Below are 16,085 nucleotides of genomic sequence, written 5' to 3'. Positions count from 1 at the left end.
GACACAAGCTCTATGCTCATAGAGTTTATGGTTTCATAGGAAGATGAATAGATGAATGAAAAAAACATTTATCAAATGTTTACTATGTACTAAGCACTGTGCTGAGATAACACACCACTTAATGAGGAAGTTCAAGGAGAAGGTCATTATTGAGAGGAGGGGCTAAGGAAGGATTCATGTAGAAGGTAACATTTAAGTTAAACTTTAAAGAATAGATCAGTATGCAGAGAATGAAGATGGGGAGAGAAGACATTTCAAGTATAAGCTTGTGTATACAATAGTGATAAAATTTTGGTTGGGGAACAAAGGATAATTCCCCTTGAGAAAGGGTACATCCTACATCCTTCCATTGGGCTTTGTCCTTGGATAAGTCAGCTTGGGCCTTTTCTTGTCTACGCCCTTGCCTCCACAGTACTTCTAGGCCATTTCCATGTCATACCTCTATCCAAGAACTTCTCCTCCAATGTGCCCTCCCTCTTTCCAGCTCCATTTTGTTTGTTGTCTTTTCCCATGAGAATATTATCTCCTTGAGGGCAGATGCTGTCATGCCTGTTGGTATTTGTATCCTCACTGCCCAGCACAGTGCCTGGCATAGTATGTAATAAATGCTCAATCAGTAGTTCTGTTCATCTATCTATATCTAGCATGGAGGTGGGAATAATTAGGAATGTCCAGAAAAGTAGGAAAGTAGAGTGGCAGTGAATAGTGAGGGTCTTTAAGAGCCAGGGAAGGTTTAAATCTTAATTAGTAAGCAGTGGGGAACTACTGAATATATCTGAGCAGAGTACTGATATGACTATAAATCAACACACAGAAGATCAGTCTATTAGTGGTAGGAGGGATGGATTCAACTGCACTTTCCATTTTCATAATCTGTATCTTGTATGTACAGTTATTTGTGCTTTCTCCCCCATTAGAACATGAGCTTCATGAGGTAAGGGGCCATGGTTTTGTCTTTCTTTGTATCCTGAGTGTTTAGTGTCTAGTATACAACAAACATGTGAGAAATGCTGCATCCTTCAACCAATGCAGATTGCAGAGAGTTGCCTGGATCACTGTAAGCTTAAGTGATTTAGTCATGATCACAAGAAAATTCTATGAGACAAGACTCATCATCAGGCCTTCCTGGCCCTCTACCCACTATTCCACACTGCTTTTCCACATGCTTAATACCACTGGATAAGTGGAATTGACTTGAAGAGACATCAACAGGCTGATATAATAGAGCCTAGATTGTTTTAAAGGCCAAGAGAGATCCAGAGAACCCTATGAAAAATCTCTCTTCCATCTTCTTGATCCTTTTCCCCCTAAGTTCCCCAAACTATCTCCTTCCCAAACTCTCTTGCTACCAATGCAACAACAAGGCTTTATGAAATCACCAAGTGACTGAATTTTCGTGTTGAAATGGACCTCAGCCGTGATCTAATCCAACTCATATTCAAAAGACATGCCTGCTATAACTTCCCTGACCATTGGTCATTCACCTTCTGCTTGAAGACCCTCAAGGAGAGGGAACCCACTTCCTCCTGAGATTCTACTTCTGGAGAACTATTAGGAAGATTTTCTTGACATTCAGTTTACATTTTCTCCTTTGAAACTTCCCCTCATTGGTCCTCATTCTGCCCTCTGGGTACAAGCAGAACAGATTCAACCACTTTTCCATGTAGCAGTCCTTTAGCTACTTCAAATCAGCTTCATCAGGGGCTTGAGAAACAGAGTTCTTGCTACCCCTCTGGGTACTCTGAAGGCTCCCAGCATGTATTCACTTGAGAGGCTATAAGGAAGGCTCAAGAACCTCATTGCAAGGGTGCCTGATGTCTGACTAGGCCAGAGTTGGATAGGTCAAGGGAGGGTTGTGCTAATCTTTTCCCAACTTCCTCCAAATTCTAAGGCTTGGGCACTATAATTAAGGTATTGTTTGGATGATATTAAACCACACCTGGTCTAAAATTAGTGTCTGAGTTTACGCTCTTGTGAAAATGACCCTGAGTTCTTTAAATATTTTAAAATTTCCTCTTTTTTTTGTTTTTACATTACCTACACTTACCAATGTATCCCTCCCTAAGCTAGCTTTATAGTAAAGAATTTTTAATTCTTTACTATAAAGAGAAAAATTTCTTTACTATAAAGAGAAAAAAATGATTCAGCAAAACTGACCAACATTGAAAAAGTCTGACATTATCTGTAATGTTTTCCACCCACAATGCCCCCTCCACCCCACCATACTCTGTGAAGAAAGGAGAGAGGTGACATCTCCTATCTCTTCTTGGACATGAACTTTGGTCATTATATTCCACATCATTCAATTTCAATTGCTTTATTTTGTCATTCTTTCCATTTGCATTGTTGAAGACGTTGTGCTGGCTTGCTTATTTTCTTTCTATCAGCTCATCTAAGTCCTCTTGTGATTGTCATTTCTTAGAGCACAGTATTATCATAGTCATGTACCACAACTTTAGCCATTCTCCAATACCTTCTTGGTTTCCACTTCTTTGCTACTATAAAAGTGCTGCTACATTTTGCTGTAAATGGAGGCTCTTTTTTTATCATTTACCTCCTCCATGACTAGCAGGAGAATCTCCAGGTCAAAGGGTATGGATACTTTATTAATTTTCTTCCTACAATTCCAAATTATTTTCCAGAATGATTGGACTAGTTCACGTCTGCCACAAGTGTATTAATGTGTCTGTCTTTCCACAACCCCTCCAACACTGCTATTCTCAACTTCTGTCATCTTTGCCAATTTGCTAGGTATAAAGTGAAATATTAGAACTGTTTTCATGTGCATTTCTTTTATCATTAATGATATGAAGTAATCTTCCAAAAAGTTAATAGTTCATAATTCTTTTGAGAATATTTTGTTCATATCTTTTACAGTTTTTACATCAGACCCTTCTCAGAGATATTTGATATAAAACTTTTTCCACAATTTTCTGCTTCCTTTCTTATTCTGTTTGCCTTAATTGGACACTGAGTTACTGAAGAATGTTCAGATGGAGTGTGAGTTCTGGAGTGAGAGCAGGCCAGGTGATGTTTTGCCTAGTAACTCAATTTAGAGAAGCCTGTCACTAGATGACTGGCTACCAAGTGTTGATATCTTTTCTTACTCATAGAATATTAAAGAGAATGAGAGGGAGAGGAAGGGGAGAAAGAGAGAAGAAGAGAGGGGAAAAGAGGGAGAGAGGCAGAAGGAAGGAGAGAAGAGAGAAGGGGAGGAAGGAAGGAAGATAGGAAGGAAAGATGCAAGAAAAGAAAGACTAAGTACAAATCACTTAACTTTCTCTTCCTCATTTTACTCATCTGTAGAATGGAATTGTTGGACTAGAAAACTAGGAGATCCTTTTATAACTCTAAATAGCAGGATCCCATGATCCTGGGTCATTCTTTTTTTTTTTAATTTTATTTTTCATTTTTAACACATAAAACAATTCAAACTTTTGGTCAGGTGATACTTCTTTTTAAAGCATTTACAATATGGACCACAAAAGAATTTTTTTTTTAAACATTAACCAACTGAGACACAAATAACATTTATGTTGCTAACTTCACAAGCTCTTGACCTAAGTGTCTCCACAGTATTGCTAAGAATCAAAGGACCCTAACTTATTGTTGTTGGTCTAAAGTCCTATGCCTAATAGCTTAATTTTAGATTTAACCTCGTATGTTCCCCTACCAATAATCTATAACTGAATAGATCTGGTATTAAGCTTACAAACCTTTTGACTATAGGAAATTGCCATCAAGAGTAGGGACATCGCAGGGATACAATATCTTTCCAACTTCATGTCAATTCCAGGCAGGATTAGATTGTCCACTTGCATTCAGTCAGGCTTAAAGTCTGGATCCTGGGTCTTTCTTGAGAAGTCAGTCTCCCAGTCCATTGTTACTGCTGCCTCCCTTCTATTACCGCCCCTTATGCACAATTTGCTGTAATACTCAGGTGGCATAAGTGACCACTCCCCAACCTTTCTCAGGGACTTAACAATGTCAGTGCCCCACCTGCATCAGACAGTCTCAAGGCTTTGGGGAAAAAAGTAGTAGATTATTTTCAAAAAAGGTTGTGGACTACTGATTAGTATGTTCCCTCTCTCCTTCCTCACCATCCTCATTTTACACACAAGGACATTATAGCCCAGAAAAATGAAGTGATTTTTCCAAGTTAATTATTTAATTAACCAACTCATTCATTCACTCATTCTCTCTTTCATTCATTCAATAACCCTTTATTAAGTGCCAGTAGGAGGCATCATACTTTAGTGGGTAGAGCATTAAACTTGGTGTCAGCAGAAATGAGTTCAAGGGCATCAGACTGGATGGTCTCTAATCTAATCTCTCATCTCTGGATCCTATGATCCTATGAATCCTAACTCTGCCATTTACCAGTTGGATGACCTCGGGCAAACTATTCAATATCTATGAGCTGCATTTCTTTCAGTGACAAAATGGAGGTAACAGTTCTTGCCTTAATGCCTTCAAAAATTTGCTGTGAGGTTCCAAATAAGATAACGTATTTAAGTACTTTGTAAACTCAGAGGTATCGTGTGAGTGTCACTCTTCAGTGCTTGAAGGTTGAATGATAATAAAATCATAGATTTAAAACTAGAATCTGCTTTAGGTATAATGGTATCCAACCTCCACATTTTACAGATGAGGTACTGAACCCTAGAGAGGTTAGGTGACTTGGCTAAATTCACAGATAGAGTAAGCAGTGGAGTTTGAGTTTGAAACCAGACACCAATATCATGAAGCACCAGCTCCATGTTCTATTCTCCATCCAGAAGGAACATATGTAAGTATGGAAGAAGTGTAGAGTAGCTATAGATTGTGACAGAATCTTGACAGGTACAAAATTTTATTTAAAAATATAACTGGCTTGATATCAGTGTGTCCATTTCCTCTGGACCTTTTATGTGTGCAAATGTAACATCTTCAAATATTTATTATTATTAATGTTATTTTTTATCTAAGAATTGTAGCTTCAACTTTGTGTATAAAGTAAGAGGATTGGACCAAATGATCTATTAAGATTTTCTCTAGTTTTAACATTCTGTGATTCTTCATTTAACATACGAATTCTAATATTGCTGTTTTTCTCTCTGATAGCCTGTGGATATAGAATAATCCCACAGTCAGTTTGCTCCTCAATAAAGTATAGCTAACTCTAGTCCAAGGATCACATAATGTTGAGTTAAGGTCACTTATCCAAATTCTTCATTTTATACATAAAGAAACAAGGGCCATGTAATCTAAGTGACCTGCCCAAGGTCACAAAGCAAGTTAGAGTTGGAGCAGGGTGGGACCAGACATTTGTTGATTAGCAGCACTGTGACCCATCTGTAGCCCCAGTTTTCCTTTATTGTTCAAAAATTCTTCCCAGGGCTTTGTCAGTTCATTAGATATTAATACTTGGGAATGCAAAATATTTGGACCCTCTTGTTCAATTTTCTTCCTCTTGCCAATTATTCTTTTCCCCTTACATTCTTCAATGAATAACGGATACATTAACAAGCTCTTCAGCAATAGTGACAATTGGGGGATAGTGGTAATTCATTAATTGAAATTTGCCAATTGCATTCATTACGTTGGAATTGACGGTTTGCTCTTTCTCTCTCATTAAAGCAGTACTTAACCTACGGGATAACAGTGTGACCTTTGGTTGGAATTTTCTGAATCAGGGACTTGTCCATTAAACAGGGAGGCGTCACGTGGTAGGGATTTTCAGAAAAAGGGAAGAGACTAAAAAGGGTGAAGACTTGTTTTATCACGTTTAGAAAGTCGGTGAATTCTATTTTCTTGGGGAAATTAAAGGCCTATCTAGTGATGCTTGGGCCAACAGTTTCACATGGAGGATTATGACAAAGTCTTTGGACAGAAATGAAGGAACTGGTAATAATAAATACATTTTAGGAACACTTAGACTTGTTCCCAGAATAGGAGTCAATAGAAATGTCTCATGAATAAGCAGGAAGAGAATTTTGAGAAATAAAATTCAAACAAAAAACTAGCTCTAGACTTGTCCTTTCCTCTCAGCCTTCTTAAATGATCCCACACCCTATTTGGTTAATTGTTTTCCATGGTAAAATGTGATTTTTTTTCTTAATCATTTTATAAAATTGCACTGACAACACAGATTTAGCTGATTTGTTCTTTCTTTCAGCTTCCTACTTTAGTATTTTTAAGGTTTATTGGTTTCATTTAATCATGGAATTAATTTTCTTGCATATTTAATTGGCTCAAAGTTTCATGTTAATTGGGTGGACTCTTTACCTTGCAGGGTGTTTCGGTTCTAAGCAGTCTCAGGCTTAAGCACAGTTAATTCCCCTTTGAGATCCTCCATCTCTGACGACATGAGATCAAATAACCAACTAATTAAAATTGATGTCCACCTTCTATTGAAGTCATCGTTCACGTTCCCTGGAGGAGAGGAGTTAGATTCTGAATATATAATCTCTGGGGAATATTTTGATGACTTCTCAAATAATGCAAGTGTGGAAATGTGAATTTTAAACTCTTGTTTCTTTTCCTTTTTATTTGTCAGTAGAGAAGTTTTCAGCTAAAGATCTAGTATCATTAGCTCAGTAATCCACAAATATACAAGACAGTGAGAAATCCTCCAATACTACTGCATTAATAATTGTACCATCCAAGGCTGGCAAATGTGTTAACAGGAATGAAAGTTTTTGGGAAAATAGCCAGCACCAAACTGTAGTGCAAAATACAAAAAGGAAATCTGGGTTTCCCCAGTATAATGTGAAAATTTTTGAGAGCAAGAATGATTTTGGTTTTGTGCGCTTCACACAATACCTGTCACACTAAGTAGGCACTTAATAAATGCTTATGGGATTGAATTGAAATGGATAAGAAATTATAGGGTGCATATTAAAGAGCACAAGACTGGAAGTCAGGAAGCATTGACAAATGACTGGACCATGTGATCTTAACTAGCCATGTGATCTTAAGCAAGTCACAAGTTCTCTGAGTCTCAGTTTCTTCACCTGCATAATGAGATGAGTAAAATTAATATTTGGATTAATCATGTTTCCTAACTCACAGGAAAGCTATTTTGAAAACTGTAAAGTGCTTTATAAATGTAGAATTCTCACCATCAAATTATATTGTAATAGACTTTAAGTAGGTGGAAAAGTTTTGCAGCTTGTTGTGACATGTTGCATGGTTTCTACTGCTTCCTTGATTCATCTACATTATCACCCAAACTATGCTCCTCAAGGATAATCTTTTTTTAATTTCTGATTGCAATGGCAGTGTCCTCGATGGCCCTTCTAAGCCTCTCTGTATTCATAAACAAATCCACTTAACTTGGACATTTTTCTTGCTGCTTCTTTTTCAACATATTAATGACTACATTCATGTACATGTCTCCCATGGATGGCCTTCTGAGTCCATTCTTCCATCTTGGACTTTTTATGGACTCCTTCCAGAAGTAAACCAGATTCAGTTACATTTGACAAATACAATAATGTGTATCTGCCATTAACCTTCATTATTTTTCAGGTCTTTCAGTGAAAGACCTTCATTATTTTTCATACTTCAGTGAAGTATGTGATTTTTCCAAAATTTTTAAACTATTTGAGCTATTTGAAATATCCTCATGTACCGTGAGGAAATGTATCTATCCTCTTTTGATGATGAAGCATTACTTCTTCTGTAGTTGGTCTTAGGGCAATGGACCTTATATTCTGTTAATATTGTATGAGGTGATCCATTTTACAATTCTGAAAGTGTACATCAAGGCTAGTATTACATAGATATTAATTGTTTTAAATATGTTCTCCTTCATTGGACGTCTTTAAGCAAAAGCTAAACACTCAGTTTTCAGACAGAAAATATAATATAAGATATATAATATAAGAGATTTCTTTTCAAGTAGAGGTTTGATTAGATGTTCTCTAAGGTCTTTTCCAACTCAGATTTTGTGAGGAATAGGGCTGACGAAGCACATGTCATAGGATCATAGAATTACGACTGGAAGGAACATTGAGTTCCAATCACACATTTTACAGATTAGAAAATCGAATATGAGAGAAGTCAAATGATTTGCCCAACATCCTATAGCTAATAAAGTGCCTGAGGCAGAATTTGCACTTGTACTTAGGTCTTCTTCCCTCTGCAGTTATCACTACCCACTGAACCACCAGCAACCTTGGCAGGTCTTTTCAGAGAAGTAGAAGGCAGTCTCTTCAAACTATGGAGATTTGGGATGTGGTTGAGAATGAGAAGAAAAAGTTAAGAACAACTACTCTGGGGAATGAAATCGAGAATCAGAGCTGAATCAAACATCAGGCAGCATTCATCTACAGGAAAATACTGCCGATATGCCTAGATTCCTAGACGGAACACTCTTTGATTTAGCTTTCTGGAGCCTTTAGAGTTACTATTTTGATGCAGGGGTTCTGTTAATTTGTAGCTCAGTTCACTAATTCACACAAGACCTGGGTTCAGAATCTGCCTTTTTATTGGTCATATGATTCCAGGTGATCTTTCACACTCGAAATGAGTCGCATTACAACAAGTGGGAATGAAGTCCTGGAGAATTAGGGCAGTACAAGATCTAGCCAAAGATTAAGAAGTATTGGGGCATGAGAGCAGGAATAGATAAAGAAACAAAGCACACAGTGATTGGTGGTCAGGAATTGGCTCTTGAAGAAGAGTCCAGACAGATTGTTAAGATATGAATGGATCAAGGAGTAAATAATTACCAGAAGTCAGAGACGGTTAAGAATTTTAGGAATTCAGAGAGTCCAAAATATTTAGTCAATACACTAATAATTACTGATGTGCAGCTTATTCAACGGTATATGTTGTTTAATTTAGGATTTTTTCATATTATTTCCTGGGAAGAGAACTGGGGTCAAGGTGATTGCAGTCAGTTTGAGATTGAGAATATTGTGACTGTGGGTTAAGTTCTGATACAGATTGGGATGGGGCAGGGAAGTGAGACCTTTAGGAGACTGTCGCGATCTGACCAAGTAACAACAACAAACATATCTTAAGTACTGATGTGGGCAGCTAGGTGGTCCAGTGGATAGAGGAGTATTACCCTCAGAATAAGGAAGACCTGAGTTCACATCATTTCATAGACATTTTGCCCTATGAAAATCACTTAATCTCTCTTAGCCTTAGCTGTAAAATGGGGATAATAACAGCACCTATCTCACAGGGTTGTTGTGATGATCAGTTAGTGCAACATATGTAGACTGACTTACAAAACCCCACATGCCATCTAAATACTTGCTAATGGAGAGATATAAAATTTAGATAGCAAAGACTCTGCCCTCAAGGAGATTACGATTTAACACAACAATTGATAGTGTCATAACTAGTCAATGGCTTCGTGCCATCCTTTCAAAGTTACCCCCAAATGACATTCCTCCTCTTTTGCTAGAAGATTTCTTTCAATTCAACTGTTATATTTAACAGATATTAAAGAAGTGCCTGCTACTTATTAAATATTAAAGTAGGCCCTACTACTTGCAAAGTATACTTCTAGAAAGTAGTGAACTGCTTCTGTTTTCTGGAGCAGATTACACCTAGAGATTAGAAGTTTGGAGTCCAGATTTCTTCCCCTTTTCCTGTAGAAAATAATAAGCTTGTCCTTATAAAAATTTACCCCACTATTCAAATTGGAAGAAAAAAATTAACAAAGTAAAGCAAATGTCTTAAAGTTTTTGGAAATACCATATGTTAGGATGATATCCATCAAAACAATTTTTTTTAGGACTTTGTACAACGGAAATGAACAGTTCTAAAGAGATGCTTCTGCTAACAACTTTGATTTTAATTGAGGTAAATGTTATAGCCCTCTGGGTGAATATTTCTGATACCAAAAATCTGTGCTAGAGGGCAAAGTTTAATTTCAGTATTGTGCTTGTTGAAGGATAGGAGGGAGGGGGACAAGAAGAGAAAGGAGTAGCACACAACAGGGGGCATTTCTGCCATTCCCCTTCTTTTGCTCCCATCATTTCATTCCTCACACCTGGAAATTCCTCTTCCTCTTTACCTTTCTGAATCTTTACTATAATTCAGTGCTCAATTCAAATCCAATGACAACTCTAGCCTACACAGCTCTGTCTGGCCTCTGAACTCCTGGAGTAGTTACTGCCTGTTCCATTAATTGGGCACTACCTTATACTGTTAACTTTTTTTCATGGGCTTACAGATTGGGTCTCTAGTGGAGCTGATCATTTTCAGATTAGAGGGCCACTGTTAAGAGTCTGCACTCCTGAAATCAGAACTTACAAGCCTACAAGGTAAGGTGAGCCTACCTTTGCTAGCAATTAGTTAGCTAATATAGGAGACAATTTCCTTGAAGCAAAGGCATTTACTGAGATAGCATAGTAAGAAGAGGACTTATAAAACATTGGTCCATAAACCTGGGGTTCACTCTCCCACAGACACAGCACCTATGAAGAGATTACAGTGGTAGTGAGCCCCGCATATGAGGAAAACATGGACAAGACAATTCTACAGGTCCCCAGATCCTCTCTCTTCCTATGATATTCTCTTTCTCCTAGGAGTAACCTCCCAGCCATGTTACTCAGTTGGGCTTCTTGGGTCTTCCAATAGCTCTACTCTCAACTTCCAGGGCTAGTTGTCTTTTGAGTTAATGACTCTTTTCTCTGCTGCCAGAGGACCTATTCCTTTAATTTCCTTCCTGTCTCAAACTGCTCAGCTCTCCAAACTACTCTCTGTTGGATAAAATGCCTTCCCTTGGGTAGAGATGAAAGGATCCTACTCCACAAAACTGCTCCCTGACTTGAACTCTTGAACCCTGCCATGTCTCCTACTGGGTGGGTAGCTCCTATGATGCCACATCCAGCTTGCTTAGACTGTACTATATTGCTAGAATTCACGCTCCTTATGAACGTGTATTATTTTGTTTTTTGTAGTAGAGGCTTAATAAATGCATTTTGATGGACTGGTTGCCTCTAGCTACTATGTTCTGTTCTCTATCCTCAGAAGTACTTAGTCTGACACCTTGAATATATTAGGCACTCAATAAATGCTAATAGATTACATTGGTAGAGGTTCATTTGGTGGTGCTCTAGGTAAGTCATTTTTTTCAGACTCCATGAAGGAAGTCAGTTAATGTCTCTGGGCCTCACTTTCCTCCTTTGCGAAATGGAGAATTGGACTAGCTGCTCTGCGGTACTGTAATTCTGTGAATCTGGTTGTTGATTTATTTAGTCAATAGGTAGGCTCAACTAATTTCAGATGGTGGTGAGGGGAGGGGTAGAGGAATCAACATCAGTAAGAGAATGTTTAAGCTCAAGAGGGACTGTGATCATCCATCTTTCAGGATGTGCTTTGGTCAAGAGGGGATGGGGGTGAGAAAGAGATAACTTTAGATTAGGGCTGACCAACAAGTGACCATGATCATGGATATGGGAACTGTTGTAGAAGGAGATGTTAAATGTTGAACTGTGTGAATAGATTTCATGTGCTCTAGGGAAATAACACCTTTGTGACATGTCATTCTTCACTCTCTGTGCAAGTGAGTAACTAATTTGTCTTTAAGAAAATAAGGATTCTGGTTTTCTCACATCCCTTCCCTTCTTTTCTCCCTCTCTTCCCTTATAAGAAAATAGCTCCTTTGGAGTTGATCTGGGTTTTCAAAAAAGGAATTGAATCGATAAAGGAAGAGCAAATTAACATAAAATGTGAGCCTGGATGGACTAGCAAATTCTCTCCAGCATCCAAAGCTTAACTAATTACAGTGCTACAGAAACTCCTGACAAAAATGCAGTTGATCTGAATGTTTGCCTAAGAGGCTCTTCAAGGACAAGATAGAGGTGCTTGTCTCTGTGACCTGAGTCTGTGCTGAGGTGAAATTAATTTGGATGGAAGGAAAAGAGAATATGAAACTCAAATTAAACAGACTGTATTTGTAAAGTGGTTTGAAGATGAAAAGCCCCTTAGAAGTTATTATTGTCATTATCATTAATAATAAATGAACAAAGGCAGCCAAATTGTGCATTTTATACTTGGGAAGTTGAAACCGATCATGTTTTTCAGGTACAATTATCGCTGATATAGCCTCAGTGCTTTTCTTCTCTTTGGGGTCTCTTCATCTTGCCTGGCTTTAGTGGGCCCAGGGTGTGAGGTTTCTCAGTGAAGTCTGATGGTGGGAACTGGGCTTTGGAGATATCAGAGGAGGTTTTCACTCACTCCTCTGACCTGTTCTGCGCTCCCTATGGGCTCCCTTTGATCAAAGGAAAAACAGCATTTGCTTTAGGAAGAACACGTCTGAAGCTGTGGGTATAAGCTTTTCAGGAGACTCGAATCAGTGGGATGTTCCTGGGATGTGTGTGTTTTCTTGGAAACTGCATGATACAGTAGAATGCCCCCTGGGTTTGGAGCCAGAGAACCTGGGTTCAGATACCAACTCTCCTCCTTACTTATTTGGAAGATTCTGGAAAAGTTATTTCACCTCTCTGGGCTTAAATAGCCTCATCTCTAAGATGAAGGTCTTGGAATGGATGACCTTGAAGGTGACTCAAGTCTGTGACCTTCAACAGCAAGAACTGTTGTGTGGTAGGGATTTCAATGCTTGGTTTGTGTCTGGTGAACACAGCTCACTGGGGAAAATATCCAAACGTAAGTCCCAGCCAAACTTTGAATGCATGCTAGAGAGACAAAGCCACAATGGTTCCTTCCCAGTCCACAAGGCTGCAGACAGCTGACCACGTTCCAGCTTTCCTCTTCAGATACTCTTGCACTGCTCCGCATTTACATGGAGAAGGCCTCCCTAGATCTTGTTCTTCCTTCTTGCAAACCTTCTGATTTTCTTTAACAAGGAGGTTGTGGTCTAGGCTCAGGGAGGAGAATGTGGAATAACTGGTGGAACAGGGAGCAGGAGGGAGATGAAACCATTACAGAGCAGTAGGGCAGAGTTAACAGAGTACTGGACCAGAAGTCAGGAAGGCCTAGCTCCAGATCCTAACTCCATTGTCTTTTTCTGCAAAGTAGAGATAACGGTATCTATAGAACCTACCTCTCAGAGTTGTTTTGAGGACCAGACTATACGTGACATATGCAAAATGCTTAAGTTCCTATAAAATGTCAACCATTATTATTGTCATTATCACTATCTAGAACCTATTTAAAACTGAATCCTGACTATGCATCTAAGGTTTCTTGAGTTTAGAAGAAAGTAGTAGCCTTGATGTTTGTGCAATGACTTACTTAGAGATGTTGTAAGGGGTATTTCTATTTGTGGCTCACAAGAAATTGACTGTGGCCAGGTAAGTTCACAAGAGCATTCTAGAGTGGGGAGGAATCCCAAGAGTTTATTGTTTTTGCAGAGACAGAAGGGTGTAAGAGAAAGAACATGGGACTTAGAGTGAGAAGAACATAGGGAACATAGCCTTAGAATTGTAAAGGACATTGAAGACCCTTTATCCAACTTCCTAATTTGCAGATGAAGAAACTAAGACCTAGAACAGTTTAAGTGACTTGCCCAAGGTGACATGTAGTAAATGTTAGATTTGGAACTTGGCTTCAAATCCTGGGCCCTCCACTTCTTGAGTAAGTCACAACTCCTCTGAGCCTCAGTTTCCTCATCTGCAAAATAGATAATAATACCCACCTCGCAGGGTTGTGAGAAAAGCATTTTTATTTATAAATAAATTATAAAATCTTGTGTAAGAGTGAGCTGCCACTGCATATCAGCAGAATACACATTGGCCATTCCTTTGATAGTTAGCCTACTGTAATAATGTGTTTGTATGTTTTGCTTTTTATCCAGGAAGGAAAAATGCCTGATGAATGTGACAAGCTCAAAGAATGTGGATCTCTTTTTTAGAAGAAATGCAGTTGAGGTGAGTTGGAAGAAAACATTGTAAGCTTAAAAGCGCTAACTACGTCAGTGTAAGTCTTTGTCCATTTTCTCCTAGTTGGATTTTTATGTTTTGGCACCTTTGTATCTGAGTCTCTTATGTTGATTGTTCATTCGTGTCAGACTCTTCATTACCTTTTTATTGAGGGTTTTCTTTGTAGGAATACTGAAATGGTTTGCCATTTCCTTTTCCAGCTCATCTTACAGATGAGGGAACTGAGACAAACAAGGTTAAGTGACTTGCTCAGGGTCACACATGTAGTAAGTGTCTAAGGCCAGATTTGAACTCAGGTCTTTCTGACGCCAGGCCCAGCACTCTTATCTACTGTGACACTTAGCTGCCTCTTATATTGATTACTCAGGCTTGAAGCCTCAGTCCTCCTCAGCTCTTCCTGCTCCCACACCGTGTCTAACCAGCCAACTGAGTCCGACAGGGGCAACCTTGGCCTCCACCATCTCTCCTATGGGCTCCCGGGAGATCCTTTCCATTCTCATTCCTCTCACCCCAGTTCAGATCCCCATTTACTTCCCTCCTAATTGGAGGCCTCTAGTCTTCTCAGGCTTTATTCTTTCCTACATAACTTTCCCTAATGCTCTGGTCTGAAAATCTTCCCTAGTTCCTGCAGACCTGCAGACTCAGTAAAACTTAAGGTTTTCAGACTGGAATCTAAGGCCCTCTACAAGCTGGCTACAACCTACCTTGCCAGCCTTATCTCCTAGTACTTCCAATGATGCCCCACTAAGTTCATCCTGCTCACTATTTCCCACACTTGAACACTCTTTTCTGCTCTTCTTCCCCCTGTCCCCACCTCCCAGCCTTTCTTTGCTCATACCATCCCTCACCAGAAGAATAACCCTCTCCATCTTTTTAAATCTTTCAAAGCTTAGGTGCCATCTTCTCTATAAAGTCTTCCTTGGTTCTCAGTGGACATTCAATGTGGTAGAGTGGAAAGAATACTGAAGTGGGAGTTCAAATCTTTGGGTTTGAATTCTACCTCTGCCACTTTCTAGCTGTGTGGTATTGGGCAAGTTACTTTTATCTCTGGGTCTTCCTTATCTTTTAAATCAATTAAATAAGGCTAAGATTTAAAGAGATTTCAAAAGTTTATAAAGAACTTCACATATGTTATCTCATATAATATCTTACAACAAACCTTTGAGGTTAGTACTATTATCAACCCCTTTTTACAGATGAAAAAACTGAGACTGAGAGAGGTTAATTGATTTGCCCACGTACTACAGGTAGTAACTAGTAAGTATCTGAGAAGGGATCCAGCTTCCAGTTGGCTAAGTGGCACAGTGGATAGACCTCTGGGCCTGGAGTCAGGAAGCATGGGCCCAAATCTGGCCTTAGATACCTACTCAGTCTGTGACCTGAGACAAGTCACTTTGCTTTTCTCTGCCTCAGTTTCTCCACTTGTAAAATGGGGATGATGACAATCCCCACCTCACAGTGTTGTGGTGAGTACTGGTAAGGTGCTGAGCATAGGGCCAGGCACACCTCAGGTGCCACATTAATGCTTGTTTCTCTTCCTGAATCCAAGTCTTCTACTTCTATTTATGATTCTTCTTCCTAGCATCTCCTCTATCTTTAGCATTCTGTGGTTTACAGATAATTGTCCAGGTTATCTGTTATCAACCATGCTTTCTCTTATCACCCAGGTGTTTGTCTTTAGTTAAGCCACTGTAATCAGAATTGATAAGGAGCTGTGGGATTTCCCACCCCTTGAGTATTAACAGTCTTTAGTAAGGGGTTGAATTGTACTTCCATTTAATATTTCTATGGGATTCTATCATCCAAAGTCCCATATTTATAATTAAGGTAATAGGGCCATGAAGGAAGGATGGATGGAGAAGTGAAGTCATGATTGAATACTTCCAACAGCAGACAATGAGTCCTGCCAGGAAATGCCCTGGAACATTCCAGGGGATGTTTCTCTCCTCTAGCTCTCCTGAGCAGACCATAATTAGCATTTGATTTATTTTCTGTTAATTCTCATTTCCAGCCTAATAGATATCCCTGGTTATTAGCTAAAACTGTACTTTCAGCCTTCTTGGGGGCAGGGCCCACAGCCAGTGGCTTGAGGCCTTTGTCCTTTAGCTTTTGTTTGGGAGAATTAATATATTGGATGTCTTAAATTTGATTGAATGAACCCAGGGATAAGTTTGTCCTAGAAGTGTTGGGGAAATAGCTCATCCTCCACCTGGAGACTGATATAACTTTCTGGTA

The 16,085-nt window shown here is 39.0% G+C and overlaps 1 long non-coding RNA gene across 1 annotated transcript in view; it reads left to right on the top strand.

Annotated features, from left to right (window-relative positions):
* The window catches only part of LOC140532941 (uncharacterized), a 276,289-nt gene that overhangs the window by 171,275 nt on the left and 88,929 nt on the right, over window positions 1-16,085 (top strand). Inside the window, exon 2 of the long non-coding RNA XR_011976743.1 lies at window positions 13,766-13,838. This is a non-coding gene — a long non-coding RNA (uncharacterized lncRNA). The remainder of the gene's footprint in view (window positions 1-13,765; window positions 13,839-16,085) is intronic.

This window comes from Notamacropus eugenii, chromosome 3 (assembly GCF_028372415.1).
Source record: "Notamacropus eugenii isolate mMacEug1 chromosome 3, mMacEug1.pri_v2, whole genome shotgun sequence".
Taxonomy (NCBI): Eukaryota; Metazoa; Chordata; class Mammalia; order Diprotodontia; family Macropodidae; genus Notamacropus; species Notamacropus eugenii.
Note: the sequence above shows the minus strand (reverse complement) of the source record. Positions and strands in the feature narration are given on the sequence as shown.